Consider the following 16,326-nt stretch of genomic DNA (forward strand, 5'->3'; position numbering starts at 1 on the left):
CCGCGCAACCACTCATGCGCCGTGTGGCGTACCTCTTCTTCTTTCCTCCCATTGCGTCTTTGAGTGGTCCAAACATATGGAAATCACTTGGGGGCAAGGTCTGGTGAGTATGGTGGATGAGGAAGACACTCAAAATGCAGGTCTGTGATTGTTGCAACTGTTGTACGGGCAGTGTGGGGCCTTGCATTGTCATGTTGCAAAAGGACACCTGCTGACAGCAATCCATGTCGCTTTGATTTGACTGCAGGCCGCAGATGATTTTTTAGGAGATCTGTGTACGATGCACTGGTAACAGTGGTCCCTCTAGGCATGTAATGCTCCAAAATAACGCCTTTTTCGTCCCACAAGAGTCAGCATAACCTTCCCTGCTGATGGTTCTGTTCGAAACTTCTTTGTTTTGGTGATGAGGAATGCCGCCATTCCTTGCTCGCTCTCTTCGTTTCCGGTTGGTGGAAGTGGATCCAGGTTTCGTCCCCAGTAACGATTCTTCCAAGGAAGCCATCACCTTCTCGTTCAAAGCGCCGAAGAAGTTCTTCACAAGCACCAACACGTCGTTGTCTCATTTCAGGAGTCAACTGCCGTGGCACCCATCTTGAAGACACATTGTGAAACTGGAGCACATCATGCACAATGTGGTGTGCTGACCCATGACTAATGTGTAAACATGCTGCAATGTCATTCAGAGTCACTCGGCGATTTTCCTTCACTATGGCTTCAACTGCTGCAATGTTCTGTGGAGTCACAACTCGTGCCTGACCTGGACGAGGAGCATCTTCCGCTGAAGTCACACCATTTGCGGACTTCCTACTCCATTGGTAGACTTGCTGCTGTGACAAACATGCATCACCGTACTGAACCTTCATTCGTCGATGAATTTCACTAGGTTTCACACCATCACTACGCAAAGACCGAATAACAGAACGCTGTTCTTCCCTGGTGCATGTCGCTCAAGTGGGGCGGCCATCTTTATACTGACTCCGACGGTATGTGTGCATCTGCACTATGCTGCCACCTACAAGCCATTCTGTACGCTGTTCGTTGCACGCTTACCAACGTACAGGTTAACGGCGCGAAATTTCGATTTTTTATTATAAATTTAAGGTTTTCATTTGGTTCATCCTCGTACAAGACTAGGCGATATCTGCTCACGTTTCGAAAGCGTACTTTAGGGTGTTTTTTTTTTGCTACAAATCTATCAACTGTGATCAGCCGTCACCTTGTCTTACACCTGCCTATATTCCTGAAGTCTTAAAGATTTCGCCCGTGTACTACACTTATGAGAATGTGCTTGGAAGCGTTTCGTGGACTACAACTACCACCATCTACTATTATTACAACGATATCACACGAAAGGCAAATTACGAAATTTCGAGAAACAGATTTAACTGATGAATCTAGGAGCATAGGGCAAGCCGCTACGAACAGCTACCGTAGGAAGCGGAAGGTAAGATTTATCTAATTAAAGCTTGCACAGATGCGTTTGGTAAGTCATTTTTTGTGCGCTCCACACACGAATGGAACAGAAGCAACTTTAATATACCCTCTGCCACGCACTTCGCTGTGCTAAACAGAGTACGGACACAGACGCATAGTCTCCACAACGGTAATTTACAAAACCCCGGTTTCAGAAATTGGAACTGTAACCTGGTGATATGTGAACCCACTGATGAAATGACAGAGGACTTGGCAGTATCGGGAGCGTCGACAGGAGAACTGTGCGATTTCACATAGATCCCTAAGCTTCCATCTTCCCCTTTCCATCTGCAAACAGCCATCGAGGAAGAAATGTTTTAACACGTTCTATGTTTTACGAGGGCAGTTCAATAAGTAATGCAACACATTTTTTTTCAGAAACAGGGGTTGTTTTATTCAGCATTGAAATACACCAGGTTATTCCCCAATCTTTTAGCTACACAACACTATTTTTCAACGTAATCTCCATTCAACGCTACGGCCTTACGCCACCTTGAAATGAGGGCCTGTATGCCTGCACCATACCATTCCACTGGTCGATGTCGGAGCCAACGTCGTACTGCATCAATAACTTCATCATCCGCGTAGTGCCTCCCACGGATTGCGTCCTTCATTGGGCCAAACATATGGAAATCCGACGGTGCGGGATCGGGGCTGTAGGGTGCATGAGGAAGAACAGTCCACTGAAGTTTTGTGAGCTCCTCTCGGGTGCGAAGACTTGTGTGATGTCTTGCGTTGTCATGAAGAAGGACAAGTTCGTTCAGATTTTTGTGCCTACGAACACGCTGAAGTCGTTTCTTCAATTTCTGAAGAGTAGCACAATACACTTCAGAGTTGATCGTTTGACCATGGGGAAGGACATCGAACAGAATAACCCCTTCAGCGTCCCAGAAGACTGTAACCATGACTTTACCAGCTGAGGGTATGGCTTTAAACTTTTTCTTGGTAGGGGAGTGGGTGTGGCGCCACTCCATTGATTGCCGTTTTGTTTCAGGTTCGACGTGATGAACCCATGTTTCATCGCCTGTAACAATCTTTGACAAGAAATTGTCACTCTCAGCCACATGACGAGCAAGCAATTCCGCACAGATGGTTCTCCTTTGCTCTTTATGGTGTTCGGTTAGACAACGAGGGACCCAGCGGGAACAAACCTTTGAATATCCCAACTGGTGAACAATTGTGACAGCACTACCAACAGAGCTGTCAAGTTGAGCACTGAGTTGTTTGATGGTGATCCGTCGATCATCTCGAACGAGTGTGTTCGCACGCTCCACCATTGCAGGAGTCACAGCTGTGCACGGCCGGCCCGTACGCGGGAGATCAGACAGTCTTGCTTGACCTTGCGGCGATGATGACACACGCTTCGACCAACGACTCACCGTGCTTTTGTCCACTGCCAGATCACCGTAGACATTCTGCAAGCGCCTATGAATATCTGAGATGCCCTAGTTTTCCGCCAAAAGAAACTCGAACACTGCCCGTTGTTTGCAACGCACATCCGTTACAGACGCCATTTTAACAGCTCCGTACAGCGCTGCCACCTGTCGGAAGTCAATGAAACTATACGAGACGAAGCGGGAATGTTTGAAAATATTCCACAAGAAATTTCCGGTTTTTTCAACCAAAATTGGCCGAGAAAAAAAATGTGTTACATTACTTATTGAACTGCCCTCGTATCTCTGGGTTATTTGGAATGACTGAATTACACGAATTCTTCATTTGCGCTTCCAATCCATCATTTCAGAAACCAGCAAAACAGATATATCAATACTTGCGACCGGGGAAGACCGGGATAACGTACAATACCCGATAGGTGGGAAGGAGGGGAACGAACGAACGAACGAACGAACGAACGAACGAACGAACGAACGAACGAACGAACGCACACAAGCTTAGCATGCACTGTTTGCGTGTTTAATTTAGAGTGGACTACTAGAACAAAAATGGTTCCAATGGATCTGAGCACTATGGGACTTCTGAGGTCATCAGTCCCCTAGAACTTAGAACTATTTAAACCTAACTAACCTAAGGACAGCACACACATCCATGTCCGAGGCAGGATTCGAACCTGCGACCGTAGCGGTCTCGCGGTTCCAGACTGTAGCGCCTAGAACTGCTCGGCCACCCCGGCCGGCACTACTAGAACAATCAGTGTCATTTTAAACATAACCTGCCAAGTGAAGAAAGTATGAATATCAGTAATAAAGTATTCTGTCACAAAGACGATTTGGTTATATTGCTTTTTTTTCTATATTTCGGTAAGTATGTGCTCACAGCTCAGTACAGGCAGATAGAATTAGGCTAGGAAATGGAACACTAAAATTAGTAGCCGAGTGTTATTTGGGAGGCAAAATAAGAGACGACTTTCGAAACAGATGGGATATACGAGTAACATGGGGACTAGCATAGCAAGAAATTTTGGGTGAAAAAATGCGCAATTTGTTGTCTGGTTCACCCCATAGAGTTCAAATGGTTCAAATGGCTCTGAGCACTATGGGACTTAACATCTGTGGTCATCAGTCCCCTAGAACTTAGAACTACTTAAACCTAACTAACCTAAGGACATCACACACATCCATGCCCGAGGCAGGATTCGAACCTGCGACCGTAGCAGCCGCGTGGTTCCGGAGTGCGCGCCTAGAACCGCTAGACCACCGCGGCTGGCCCCATAGAGTTCATGAAGTTCCGAGCGCCGGCGGCGATACACGTAGTCGTCAAAATGCATCTGTGGCGGAGGCGCGTTCCAAACAAAGAACTGGCATTGAGTTTCGTTTAGCGGAAAATCAGAGCATCGCAGTGGACAGAAGGACGGTGACTCGTCGGGCGTGGCATTTACTATCATCGCAAAAGGTTGCGCAAACCTGTCCGATCCCCCGCATATTGGACGGTCGCACTCATCTGTGACTCCTGCAATGTTGGAACGTGCGGACACACTCATTCGAGATGATCGACATAGCACAAACACCCAACTCGCTGGCAACAGGACGTCTCAGCTGGTAGTGCTGACACATACGTCCCCCAGCTGGGGTACTCAAAGTAGGCGTGGCCGTTGGGATCTTCATCGATCCTACAGACAGGATCTCGAACCTCCTGACTTCCACCTGTTTGGCCCAATGGATGATGCACTCGGTGTCAAGCAGCAGGTGGATGATGGGGACGTTGCCGATGCAGCAAGAAGTTCGCTCCGACGTAGGAATGCCGGACATTTGCCACGCCGGACATTTGCCACACTTGCCCCTTCGCCAGGTAGCTTGAGTAGCGATCCCTCAGGTAAGGGACGCCCTTCCTCGTTCTTCTGTCTGCTTTCAAACCGCCGTCTCCACATCTTACTCGATACATCTAGTACGTAAGGGACCTCCTTCTTCAACATCTTGCCGAAATACAGAACTTCTTTTCCGAAATCGAAATATTTATAACTTTTGGGAAACGAAAGCAATACTGACGATTGCGACGATTATGTCAGTATGTAATTAGTTCTGTCAAGTATAAATATAGATCCCTCGGTCTGTACGGTAGCTTCCTTTCACGCTTACTGATTGCGATAGAAACAGTCCACCGGCAGGGGAGCAACAAGAAAGGAACGATATAAAGAGAATGCGAATGTACGCTAAACATTTCTTTTTGAACACTGCATTTGTGCCTACTTTAATTACTACAACTGCATGCCCAAAAGACAATAAGGAAAGAAGAAATGGGAATGTGAATGTTTGAAACGAAGAACGACATACTCCATATTAATTTACTCTCTAAAATTCTTTGCGGCGAAACATTAGTTAATAAAGTGTAGCGGACAATGCTCAAAACATGACTGAAAATACGTTCACAAGATAGTGATAAGAACATCTATGATTGACATGTCACCTCAAGTCGACGTACAATTTTAAAATGTTAGAAATAAGGAAATGAAGTAATACAGGATGCTACGCCTGTAGCGTACATAGTTGTTCTACAGTTTTAGCTCTGGTATTTACAGGGTCACAGAGAAAGCATCTTAGGTTCTGGAGGGAAAAGCCGTAATTATGTGCACTACGACAGAAACGAGAAGGACAACTTAAGGAAAAATAATGTAAGTTCACAATCGACTTTGAAGCAGATAGTTCCTGTGACTTAGTATGGGCAGAGGTTATATCCGACAACCGGAATAAATTAATAACTGGCTCCTTCTAGCGAACCCGGTCTCAGATGAAACAGTTGATGAACAGTCCAAAGAAAACACGAGTGTCATTACAAATAGGTACACTACTCATACAATTATAGTTGGCAGTGACTTCAATCTATCTTCCGTATGTTGACAAAAATACATTTTCAGACCCTATTGTAGATAGTAAACAACTTCCGTAATTGTTCTAAATGCTTTTTTAAAATTATTTTGAACAATTAGTTCACGAAGCCATCCAAATTGTTAATGGTTACGAAAACACACTGGACCTCTTAGCCACAAATAATCCTGAGCATCACGACGGATACAGGGATTAGAGAACACACAGTCGAGCGAGGCTCAATTCCGTAACAAAGAAATTCACCAAAACTAAACGCGAAATATATCTATTTATAAAAGCAGCTAAAAATTCGGTTGACGTCTTTCTAAGAGACTGTCTCCAATCCTTCCAAACTGTGTGACGACCATATGTGGCTTAAGTTCAAGGAAATAGTAACAGCAGCACTCGAGAGATTCATAGCAAATAAATTAATAAGAGACTGAACTGATCCCCCATGGTACACAAAACACGACAGAAAGCTGCTGCAGAAGCACCGAAAAAGGCACGTATAATTTAGACGAACGCAAAATCTCCAAGATTGGCGAAGCTTTACTGAGGCTCGAAATTTGCTGCGGATTTCAATGCGAGATGCATTTAATAGTTTACACACCGAAAGAGTCTCTAGAAATGTGGCGGAAAATCCGAAGAGATTCTGGTTCTATGTTAAGTAAACCAGCGGAAAGGCTCAGTAAGCGATGAGAAGGAGGAGGAGGAGGGGAAGACAAGGGACCCAGCCCTTCGGAGCAGGTAAAATCGTTGGTTGGTTGGTTGTTTGAGGTTTAAGGGACCAAACAGCAAGGTCATCAGTCCCTTGTTTCAAATATACTCCATTCTGCTAATGGGACATCTCAGAAAAGTCAGAACAATAAAACGGAAAAAGGGAAAAACGTAAAAGGGCAGTCACGTTGTCATTGGTAAAAAAGAAAATGAGGGAAGTCGGCAAGAGAACAAACACAACACTATGCTGAAGCAGCGTAGGCAAGACCACCTGTGACTTAAAAGGTACAACTGCTATAATGCAGAAAGTACGTATGGGAATAGAAAGACTAACCAAGCCTTAAAAAAAGGGTAAAAACAGAGTAAAAGGGGAAGAACAGAGTAAAAGGGGAAGAAAAGAGGATTCCGGTCAGGGAGGTGAATCGGGAATCTCTGAACACTGAGTGTCTCCCACTGTAGACAAACACTCACCGCCCTGCCTCAACACCAGAGAGAGATTAAAAACCTTAAAACTGAGAATAAAAACCACTCTCCCGGAGGAAACCGAGAACCAGAGAGACCATCTGGGAATCGTCAGCCAACATCAAAGGTAAAGTGTGGGGAAGTCTGTACTTAGCACGCAGAGCCAAAAGAAGGGGGGCATTCAACCAAAATGTGGGCCACTGACTGGAAGGCTCCACAACCACATAGCGGGGGTGGCTCATCACGCAAAAGAAAACCATGGGTCAGCCTGGTATGGCCAATGCGGAGACGACACAGTGTAGTCGAGTCCTTTCGGGAGAGACGAAAGGAAGAACGCCATGGGCCTGGTGTCACCTTAATTGCACGAAGTTTATTAGAAAGGGGAGTAGCCTCCCAAGAATTGGCCCATGACTGTGCGAAGTGGGATTTGATGTGAAGCCGTAAATCCGCTGCAGGACGGGTTACAGAAAACGGGGGGTAAGTAACTGCTCCCCCAGCCAAACGATCAGCGAGCTCATTACCCGGGATACCCACATGGCCAGGGACCCAAAGGAAGTCAATGGAACAAGCAGCACGGTGAATATCAGCGAGATGGTCATGGATGGCAGAGACCAAGGGATGGCGCGAAAAACACCGGTCAATAGCAAGAAGGCCACTCATCGAGTCCGTACATAACAAAACGCGGTTGTGTTGGGATTGTTTAATAAAGGTAAGGGCCTGGGAAATTGCCATCAATTCCGCAGTAAACACCCCACATGTAGGTGGCAGCAGATGACTTTCCGTTCCAACAGAGGACGTGAAGGCATATCCAACATGATCAGTAGATTTAGAGCCATCAGTGTAAAAAACAACAGCATCCCGAAACTCCCATAAAATTTGGCGGAAAAAGGAACGGAATACCACCGGGGGGATGGAATCTTTCGGACCTCGACGGAGATCCATCCGAATTCGAGGCCGAGGAACTAACCAAGGAGGGGTGGAGGGGAGGGAGCGGGGAAGACAGGACAAAGAAGGAAGCTGAAAATCACGGCAAAGAGACGCAAGGCGCAGCCCAACCGGTAAACCCGCCCGGGTAAAATCGTGGCAAATGCCCGCACACCCCGACGTAGGCCAGTAGAGTGGTACCTTGCGGGCGTACAGGCCCTCCCACTTTATTTAGGTGGCGTAACGCCGTCGCACTGAACGAATATCATGTTGAAAATCCCTCATACCAACATACTTGAAAAAAAAAACAAAAAAACCCATTGTGTTGCATCTCTTACTGAACCCCTTCGTACAACGGAATGGCAACTGTATATCACCTACCGAGCTGCAAAGCGTCCAGTGTGCTGTTTTAAATGTTCGTTCGTCCGGTCAGCTCACGACTTTTCAGCACTGCTCCGCAAAAGGACACACGACAGCGACGCAGTGAGCTCTTATCTCCACAGGCGGCGGTTCGCGCTTTCCGTGTGACGCAAGGCTCGTCTCAGAGTGTCACAGGAAGACTGCAGACGGGTCCCTCCGTAAATAGAAACGACACACGCAAGAACGGCACTGATTTGCTGCGACTGTAGTATAGACGCCCGTCTCTACCACGACGAAACCCAACACCCGTCTCGGGGCATCGGGCCAAATTATGAGGAACACAATCGTACAGCATACTGCGTGACATCTCACTAACCTGCCCACGGTGACAGACCATCATGCAGAACTGTAACCTCGGACATATAGCCATGTGTGGTTCGTTCCCCATCGTATCACGACCACGGGCAAGCAAGCTTCTTTCTGAGAATTCAGATTATTGACGGAATTTAAAAACTTAAAATTCTAGCGTAATCTACTCATTAACAATTACAGTATCACGCTACATGTTTAACACATGAAGTCAAATGTTACAGTTAGAAACTGTCAATGTCCTAAGGCATCGAAATTCAGGAGGAGACATATTACCCGACAATACTCACCCAGTATTTGAGAAAGAGAGCACTTAGCGTTTTCCAACAATTTCAAGTCTTTTCGAAGCTTCTTCCTCGCTGACAATGTGCAGAGAGTTAACGAATTGGTGACTGCTGACAACGCATCACAGTGAACGAACTGTCACGCTACGCTGGGATAGGGGAAGGAAGTGTTTGCATAATACTGAAAGTGTTGGCGTTAAAAAAGGTTTGTGCCAGGTGGGTTCCCAGGACGTTGATCGTGGCTCACAAAGAAACAAGAAAAACGGTATACAGCGAACTTTTGGAACACTACGACAATGGTGGAGATGAATTTATTGGAAGAATTGTGACAGGTGATGAAACATAGCTCCATTTTTCACCAGAGACGAAGAGGCAATCAATGGAGTGGCATCATGCAAATCCACCCAAGACAAAAAATTCAAAACCACACCATCTGCTAGAAAAGTTATGGCTATGGTGTTTTTCGATTCCGAAGGACTCTTGCTTGTGGACATCGTGCAAAGTGGAACCACCATAAATTCTGATGCACATGTGACGACACTGAAGAAACTTCAAGCTCGACTGAGTTCGTGTTCGACCACATCGGCAAAAGCAAGATGTTTTGCTGTTTCACGACAATGCACGGCCACATGTCAGTCGAAAAACCATGGAAGCGATCACAAAATTCGGATGGGCAACACTGAAATACCCGCCTTACAGACCTGACCTGGCTCAATGTGACTATCATCTCTTTGTGAAGCTGAAAGATTCCTTTAGTGGAACAAGGTTAGAAGATGACTTCCTTGTGCACGCTGCCAAACAGTGGCTCCAACAGGTTGGTCCAGAATTTAACCGTACCGGTATACAAGCGCTGGTTCCAAGATGGTGTAAGGCAGTTGAAAGGGATGGAAGTTATGTGGAGAAATAAATACTGTTCCTAAAGGATGTATCTACATACCGTAAAATTTTCAAACATGTAGAATAAAAGATGGACTTAAAAAAAATAGTGTGCTTTTCTTTTGGAGTGACCCTCGTATTTACTATTCCTCCAGGGGCACCCTGTTAATTTAAGAGGGGGGAAATAAGTTTCCCTGTCGACTGTGAGCAGAGTTGTGTGACATGGGCGAAAGACGACACGGCAGCTGAACGCGCACGTGCAAGACACCGATACACCATTGGCTAGAGGTCGACCGCGATCAAGCAGGTGGCCCTGTCGCAGTGCCTGCGCAAAACGGAGGCCAGCCTCTCGGTCTTTTCCCGGAGCTATGGAGAGAAGGTACGTTTTGGAGTCGTGGTCAAAGGCGGAAGTGAGAGCTGTTATCCGCTATGAATGGGCACGTGGAGTATCAGGCACAGAAATTCATAACCGCCTTGTTGAGGTGTATGGGTCACGGGTGATGTCGAGGCAAATGGTGCGGAGATTGTGCCAGAAATTCAGTGATGGACGTCAGCACTTGCAGGACATACCGAGACCTGGAGGGACGCGCACGGCCACTACAGATGCACATATCAGGAAAGTGGATGACACGATTAAAGCGAACCGGCGTATCACCATCGATGGAGTAGCGGCAGAACTTGGAATCGGACATGAGCGAGATCACAAGATCATCCACGACATTCTTCGATACAGGAAGGTGTCAGCGCGATGGGTGCCCCGCCAGCTGACCCCGACACACGTGGAACAACGGATGGCGTTCGGCCTGGAACAGCTCGTGCGTTACCATGAATCTGGCAATGACCTTCTGTCTCGGATTGTAACGGGGGACGAAACGTGGGTCCACCATTGCAAGCCCTAATCGAAGGCTGCGTCCATGGAGTGGAAACATCCGTCATCACCTGTCCGAAAGAAGTTCAAAAGCACTCCGTCTGCAGGTAAAGTGCTACTCACCGTTTTCTGGGACGGCAAAGCAGTTTTGCTGCTGGACTTTCTGGAGGATGCAACCATCAATGCTGCACGGTACTGTGCCACACTCTGTCGAAATTGAAAAGAGGTGATTCGGAAAAAGCAGCCGGGCCTTCTCAGATCTGGCTTTCTGCTGTTGGATAACAATGCGAGACCACACACGGCGACGGCAACGCAAAACCATATTGCAACTTTTGGTTGGGAGCGCCTACATCATCCGCCTTACAGTCCGGATCTCGCACCAGGTGACTTCCCTCTGTTTCCTGCTTTGAGGAAGACTCTCGGGAAAAGGCGCTTTGGCAGCAATGCTGACGTCAAACAAGCCGTTCAAAGCTTCTTCCGTACGCAACGACCTGATTTTTTACCGGAAGGCTTTTTCAAGCTTATAAAGCGGTATGACAAATGTCTCAATGTACTTGGAAATTATGTAGAAAAATAAAGATATGTCTTATCTTTAATGTCTCGTTCTCTTTTTTTCCCTTTCACACACAACTCTGACCACAGTCGACAGGGAAAACTTATTTTCCAACTCCCCACGTAGAATGTTGGAAGTATCTCGTCAGATGAAGTCTCTTTTCCTTCGCTGAGCAATTAGTTTAACGGAATACTCAAACTTAGGTATTAATTTCCTCCGGCACTCCTCTTACTCCGCCAAAATCCTGAGGTTTCAGTTGTAATGCAGTATGAGTATTCATGAACAGTTCCATTGCCACTTCTGGTGTAATAAGAGCAAACTTTCACCACTGCGTCGATTTCGGAAACCAATTAGTTTCATCGGGAATACAGCTGCGCCGACGCCAAAACAATTACCCGTCTCCAAGATGAGATTTCGCGAGGGAAGAGCGAGTGCCTTTAATTGGAGCTTTCACTTGCTCTACTTAAAGTCCCCGTAGTGGTCCCAAGTCCACTGCCTCCCGTCGACACTGAAAGAAAGAGGACCGCACGCGATACAATTTATCTTACTGTGGAGAAGACCGCTAAATGGCGATATAGCTGTGTTCCACAACACCCTCGCGAAGTGAGACGAAACAAGGAACAGGGTCCAGAATGAAATTTTCACTCTGCAGCGGAGTATGTGCTGATACGAAACTTCCTGGTAGTTTAAAACTGTGTGCAGGACTGAGACTCAACTCGGGACCTTTGGAAGGTAGGAGACGAGGTACTGCCGGCAATAAAGCTGTTAGGACGGGTAGTGAGTCGTGCTTGGGTAGCTCAGTTGGTAGAACACTTGCCTGCGAAAGGCAAAGGTTCCGAATTCGAGTCTCGGGCCGGCACACAGTTATAATATGCCAGGAAGTTTCATATCAGCGCACACTCCGCTGCTGAGTGAAACTCTCATTCTAGCGGATGTATTGTCACCGTCAACCGGATGTTTCAATCAGAAACTTCCAAGGCCATGTTTTCAACATATGTGAAAACAGAAAATTGTTAACTTATGTACGGGGCAAAAAACCTTACATTTTCTAACAAGCATCCGATTTTACAAGGGTATGTCTCTTACACGCGTGCACATACGACTTTTGGGTACTTTTTACAACTACGTCTAATCTGAGTTAACGACATTAATTTTATTTTGATTAGTGTCGTAAGCAACAACATGAAAAAGTATTTCCTGTCGTTTCGTTTTCCAAAGCGGGGAGGAGCAGGGCATAAAAGGTTATCAGAAATACCTCTGGGGTTTCAGCAGGCAGTTACGTATCTACATCATACCTCACATGCCACCTAACAGGGTGTGGGGAAGGGTACTTCTGGTACCATTAACTTGTCCCTCCTTCCCTGTTCCACTCCCGAACAGCGCGAGGGAACAATGATTGTCAGTAAGCCTCTATATTAGCTCTCATTTCTCGAACTTTCGCGTCGTGGCCACTTCGAGAGATGTATGTGGAAGGAAGTAATATGCTATACGATTATTATGAGAAATTTCTCTCTCGGAATTCCAACAGTAAACCTCTCCGTGATGCATAACGCCTCTCTTGTAACATCTGCCACGGGAGTATTTTGAGCATCTCTGTTAACACTCTCGCGCCGACTGAACGATTCCGTAACGATAAGCACGGTTCTTCGTTGCAGCTTCTCCATCTCTTGTATCAGTCCTTCCTGGCAAGGATTCCACACTGATGAACAATACTCAAGAATCGATCGAACAAGTGCCTTGTAAGCCACTTATTTCGTGGTCCGTAAGATTCTTCCTCGGATTCTTAGTCTACTATTCGTTGCGTTTGGTCATTCCTGGATAGTTACTCCTAGATATTTAACGGTGGACCTTTAGATAATTTTTGTCAGAAGAAACCCAAAACCATGTTCTGAAATAGTGTCTTGTTTCTCCACTAGACAGTGCCACAGGTTCCTCCAAAAAATCGTAACACAACACACACACACAAATGTCAAACTAACTTACGTAAATTCACCCGATGATGGAGGTTTGAACCTTTGAAACGCGTAGCGGAAATAAGTGGAACGGTGACTGGTAACAGTAAACTTGTTTCATTTAACGTCAATAACAGTCACGGTAAAGCCTAACCTAAAATGTTCGCATTTAAAGAAATATAGTATGTATAAAGTGTAATAACCCGCATTAGAATCGGGGGATAGTGGGGTCACATGTACAGCAATAAATAAATAAAAAATGCTCTGAAGAAACTGAGCGAAACTGGTAGCGACCCGGTACGTTGGTAACTCTTGACGACAAACAGGGCGGCTGAAACTCCCGCTATGATTGCAGAGCACGCCAAGGCACGCGCCTGCCTCGATGACGTGATCTGGGCGAGCACTTCTGCCGCCTTATCTTATCGACGGCAAATGTCTGTGCAGTGACCTCATCGACCTGTCACCACTGAATTACTCCACGGCCCAAGTCTCTTACCACGCAGGAATCCACCCAAACGCCGCCGGTCAATAACATTACGCAGATACCCTCACAGGGGGAGCTATCTAGGTGTGTGCTCGACTTTGTGAAGCCACCTACACAATGGTAGGTTAGAGTTCTATGCATCACACCCTGCAGACATTCATTCTTGTGTGCCCTCGGTTGCGAGTAATCGACGAAAAAGAATTTTTCGTGATACTCCCGAGCAGTGGTAGCCAACCTGGCACCAATTGTGCAACCTTTCATAATGGGCAGTGGGGTTTTTCAAATATTTTCTTTAGGTTTTCATAAATTATTGACAAAGTATTTGGTAAGCAGTTCTAATAATATGTTTTAACTTGCTGTAACTCTGCTGTATAATAAAGTTACTTCCCTACTTTATTTTGTGGAACCGGTGGGGTGCTTGGAAAATTTTACTGCTAACAGATATACGAAAGTGGGTGGTAGGTAAGAAAGGCTGACTAGCCCCGCTCTAGAGCCTTGAAAACAAAACTGCTTTTGGGAACAGAGCTGTAGCCACGAGGCTGACATGATGACAATGTAAAAATCATAAAATATTCTTCACTTCTCAAGTAACGTTTTCAAACCGTGGAACTTGCTCAGATATACTAATAGAGAACCTGATTATTAAATTATTATTGTTGTTTTTGTTGTTGTCGTTTTTGTCTTCAGTCCAGAGACTGGTTTGATGCAGCTCTCCATGCTACTCTATCCTATTCAAGCCTCTTCATTTCCGGGTAACTAGTGATCTCCTTCTACGATTTTTACTCTCCACGCTTGCCTCCAATACTAAATAACCTGAGTGTACATATCTCTTAAAGTGCGAAACATTAAAGCAGTTCCGTTCTGTACTTACCCATGTGTCTTTCAGTAACAAGCGAAACAATTAATGGTATAACCCACCTGCAACAAGGAGAGATTATTATTAGCAAAGACATTTAATGGTGGCGTTAACAACAGCAGTCATTGTATATGTAAAGAAACTGTCAGCCATTTCAATTAAACTGCTGCTCCGTCTATACCATTTTTTTGTCTATTTAACTTCTATTACTTGGATGTTCGGTTTTATTCATTGGAATACAGCAAAGAACGTCTTTACTATACCTTCCATCTACTTGCCTGGCTACTTACCAGTCCCACCACGTATTCCATTACCATTAGTCATAAATGAGTCCTCCAGTTCCCAGAACCATTTATTTGTCCTGTTGTTATACCCAGTAATTCCTAATAGTCAAGTCTAGCTGACGGCACCCTTTAACACAACTCCATAACAGAAGAGCGCTAATCAACTGACTGACCATCACACCACACCACATTTATTTATTTATTTATTTTTCAGAGAAACATTCTTGTGCCTTCACAAATGCATGTGTGTTCCGTCGGACCATCAATCTGAGTTACCCGTGTTACTAATACCATCGTGAGTGAAAGTGGCTTCATCAAGAAGCAGTATTAATGAGATCACTCTGAGACTGGCAAAATTACCGTTGTCTACTTTCATCTCCTTCCAGAAGGTGTTGAATCCACTGTAAATGATTAAGGGCAGAGGCCTTGCATATGTCATCTACGCCATTCAGTGTTCTTGTTTCTGGAACAACGATACGTGCAGAAATTCTGCATGTGCTTGTTGAAGGACTATATTCTCTGAACTTAATAATGTCTTCTGTTTAATCCGTACTGTTCATTGCACATAGAGGAGATATGACTGCTGAGTACTACACAAGTCTCACGAATTTTAGTTAGAATGTGGTTAAACACTCTTGGAATCTGGTAGTCTGTGGTTAGGAAATCTAGTACCATATTCTCTACAAGCAGCAACAGCGTCTCTCTGACATTACCCGAGCACAGCTGCCATATTGACAAATTCAACATCTGCAAATACATGCAGCATGCTTAAGGGATACGTTATAATTGGCCGCAGCCACCATCACAATTGAAAAATTTAGTTATGTAATCTCAAGCACAATTCCACAACCTGAACTAAAAAAAAAAAAAAAAAAATCGATAAATAAGCCCATACCAACTGGAGTACGGACACCAGAAATGAATACTTTTCTCCCTAACCAGCGGTATTTCTGTAACCAACAACAATTCTAAATAATATTCTATTTGAATTAGTGTGTGTGTGTGTGTGTGTGTGTGTGTGTGTGTACAAAGTATAGCCGAAAGGCGTCAGTCAAATATAAAATTTCTTTAGCATTAAGGAACGCTTCTGTCAAGAGGGGGCGCTAGTAGTATGCGCAAGGAGGGTGCGCGATAGTGACTTCGGGTTGGTCATGCTAAACTCTGTTTAAAGGTTAAAGTTAAAATTATAACATTACTTACCAGATCATATTTAACTCTTCACATATCTAAAAGTAGTAAAATGGCACCAAATAATAAGTTACCATCTGCAGAAGTCATTGCGTGAGACCCAAATTACGTAAAATTGTAGATAGTGCAATTTCGCTGCCAGCTTGTTCTCTCTCTCTCTCTCTCTCTCTCTCTCTGTCTGTCTGTCTGTCTGTCTGTCTGTCTCTGTGTGTGTGTGTGTGTGTACACACACACACACACACACACACACACACACACACACACACACACACACACACAGACAGACAGACAGACAGACAGAGAGAGAGAGAGAGAGAGAGAGAGAGAGAGAGAGAGAGAGAGAACAAGCTGGCAGCGAAATTGCACTATCTACAATTTTACGTAATTTGGGTCTCACGCAATGACTTCTGCAGATGG

At 45.3% G+C, this 16,326-nt stretch overlaps 1 protein-coding gene and 1 long non-coding RNA gene across 3 annotated transcripts in view; both read right to left on the bottom strand.

Moving 5' to 3' along the window:
• LOC126424744 (uncharacterized) overlaps positions 1-14,499 on the bottom strand; it is a 217,683-nt gene extending 203,184 nt beyond the window's left edge. Inside the window, exon 1 of the long non-coding RNA XR_007576205.1 lies at positions 14,453-14,499. This is a non-coding gene — a long non-coding RNA (uncharacterized LOC126424744). The remainder of the gene's footprint in view (positions 1-14,452) is intronic.
• The window catches only part of LOC126424740 (alpha-actinin, sarcomeric), a 517,273-nt gene that overhangs the window by 334,191 nt on the left and 166,756 nt on the right, over positions 1-16,326 (bottom strand). The window lies entirely within an intron of this gene.

The sequence above is a fragment of the Schistocerca serialis genome, chromosome 10 (assembly GCF_023864345.2).
Source record: "Schistocerca serialis cubense isolate TAMUIC-IGC-003099 chromosome 10, iqSchSeri2.2, whole genome shotgun sequence".
NCBI lineage: Eukaryota > Metazoa > Arthropoda > Insecta > Orthoptera > Acrididae > Schistocerca > Schistocerca serialis.